Source organism: Tupaia chinensis, unplaced genomic scaffold (assembly GCF_000334495.1).
Source record: "Tupaia chinensis unplaced genomic scaffold, TupChi_1.0 Scaffold000214_1, whole genome shotgun sequence".
Taxonomy (NCBI): domain Eukaryota; kingdom Metazoa; phylum Chordata; class Mammalia; order Scandentia; family Tupaiidae; genus Tupaia; species Tupaia belangeri.
Window position 1 is genome coordinate 1396292 of NW_006159689.1, and position 2973 is coordinate 1399264.

Below are 2973 nucleotides of genomic sequence, written 5' to 3' on the forward strand. Positions count from 1 at the left end.
CCTCTCTAGTCAAATATAAATAAATAAATAAATAATAAATAAATAAATAAATAAAAGTCTGTTAAAAAAAAAATGATTCATTTGGGACCAGCGGATGGCATAATGGTTACATCACTGGACTCCCATGTAGTCAACCACAGTTTGAGTCCCAGACACAGCAACTTAAAACTCACACCATGGGGCCGGCAGGTGGTGTGGTGATTAAGGCAGCTAGACTCCCACATGGCTGACTATGGTTCAAGTCCTGGACCTGGCAGTTTGCTTTCTCACTTTCCTCTCTCTCTCTGTCTCTCTCTGATCAACCTCAAAAAAATAAAATAATGATAAGGGACCAGCAGTTAGCATAATGGCTATGTCATTGGACTCCCATGTAGTCGACCACAGCTCAAGTCCCGGACCTGGTGGTTTAAACTCACGCAGGGCACATGTGCGTGAGTGCCCAAGATTCCGAGAACGGAGGAGAAGTGGTTGTGGCATGGCCATCCTCCCTGGGGGGTGATTTCTCGCTTTCTGTCTCTCTGTGTGTCTTTCTGGCAAACACGCACACCCTATAGCAAAAACCTCTCGAAAAAAATAATAATGACAACGAATAAACTTAAATATTAAAAAGAAACCCTCATTCCAGGCACGTGTGCATGCATGACCAAAATCCTGAGAGAAGAACAGATGAGAAGGGACTGTGGCGTGGCCATCCTCCTGGGAGGTGATTTTTTGCTTTCTGTCTTTCTGTTGCTCCAGTGAGCACATATACCCTATAGCAAAAATCTTTCTGTAAAAAAAAATTATTTATTTATTTATTATTTATTTATTTGTTTGAGTTTTTTTTTTTTTTAATTTTAAGAGGTTTTTGCTATAGGGCACGTGCGCTCACCAGAAAGACAGAAAGAGAGAGAGACAGAGAGACAGAAAGCGAGAAAGCACCACCCAGGGGGGATGGTCACGCCGCAATCGCTTCTCCTCCATTCTCCTCTCGGGATCTTGGACATAGGCCGGTGTGAGTTTAAGCCACGGAGTCGGTGACTTGAACCGCAGTAGATTACATGGGAGTCCAGCGACATAGCCATTACGCCAACTGCTGGTCCTTATTATTTTTAATTTGACTAGAGAGAAACAGGGAGGGGGAGTGAGAAAGCAAGCCACCAGGTCTGGGACTCAAACCACGGTCAACCATGTGGGACTCCAGCGCCCTTAGCCACCACTCTACCTGCCGGACCCCAGCATGAGTTTCGAGATGCTGGGTTCAGGACTCAAACTGTGGCCGACAGTGTGGGAGTCCAGCCCCGTAGCCACTACTCTGCCTGCTGGCCTTGGCTGGTCCATGTCTGACGAAGTCCCAGTAGCCCTCGGGCATCAGAGAAGCCTTCTCTCCTGGGTTTCCTTCATCGGGGCTCCTGCTGAGACTGGAGTGTGGAGGGGAAGGGCACCCGTTTTCCCAGCCTGTCACTGACAGGACAGGACAGAGGCTCCAGGTCGGAAAGTTCACTAGCAAGTAGAGGGAGCAGCTGCGGAAAAGCCACGGGGTAGGGGCTGTCACTGGACAGACCACAGGCAGAGCCCCTCACCGACGCCGTCGGCTCCAGGCGTGCCCTCCAGGTGTGGGCCTGGGTGGACGAGGAAGGCAAAGTTCCATCCCACTCCCAACCTGAGCCCCCTTGGCAGCCCCGACCCCCTGTGGGGCCCTGAGGTCCCTCCAGCCAGTGCAGAGAACCAGACGTGCAAGGAGGACGCAGGGCCTGTCGCAGCGAGGGGACAAGACGCCGACGTGTGTGTCTCCACAGTCAGACTTTATTACGGAGCGTCACATTTAGCACAGCGGAGCAGGCAGGACAAGGACACTGCGGCCGGTCCCCGGCAGCCCCTGCAGGCCGAGAGCCAGTCTGGGCCCCCCAGCTCCCAAGAATCTGCCCTGGAAGGGAGTGAGCAGGCCCGGTCCTTCAGATCCATTGGGATCCATTCTGGGATGCCTCCCGAAGGGTCTGAGGAGGGTGCAGAGTTCGGGTACCAAGGCCCCCACATCTCTGAGTGGCAGGAACCATGTTCTCTGGTCCCAGCGCCAGGAGCGAATGAGAGAGTGGCTTTGGAGAGGCTCCTTCCTGCCCCAGGGTGGGCAGCACTGTCTCAGATCAGCGCGACAGTCGCGCTAGGAGGTCCGCTCTGGGTGAAAGGGCATTCCGTCAATATCCCCTCGGTCCAGCAGGTGCGGAAAGCAGGGCTGTGCACACCTGCCCGGGGCCGGGTCATACCGAAGCGCCCAGTAGGGAGTGGGCGCTGCCCAATGCCCAGAGCCTGGGACAGCCACCACCTGTACGACAGGGCTCCAGCTCCACAGGGCAGGCAGAGCCTGCAGTTAGCACGAAGCCAAGAGGTAAGCGCCCGCGGTGAAGGGTTAGGGGCCTGGGCCTGGCCGCCACCTGCGACCCGCGGCTTCTCTAAGCGGGAGGCTCGGCCTGTCCCCCGCCCATGCCAGGCGTGCACCGGGAAGCCGGAGGCCCGTCGGGCTGGCCACTGCTCTCCTCCCACACGCCCGGCTCCTTTAACTCGAGGACACCCCGCGGTCCCCATTTACAGACAGAGCAGGAGCGCCTCCCGCGGTCCCCAGCACCCCAGCCTTTGTCGGGCGACGGGAGAAAGGTCCAGGGAAGGGAAGTGCCGCGGGCGTGGGCGAGGGCTGCGGCCACTCCCGGCGGAAGGCAGCGCCGGCCCAGCCATGCCTAGGCTAGACCCCCAGCCCAGACTCCCTAGGACCCGGACGAGGCCCTGCAGGTCCCCGGGAAAACGGGCGTGAGGCCGGCCCGGGTGTGTGGCGTTCACGGAGCAGATGTTACAGGGTGTGGGGGGCCCGTGTGCGTCGCCTCCCCCGCCCACTCCCGCAGCCGACTCCGCTCGCGATGGCCCCAGCGTCGCCCTACCTGAGGCCGGGGTGCTGGGCACCCAAGTCCCGGACGCACAGCCCTGCGGAGGCCCGGGACCCCG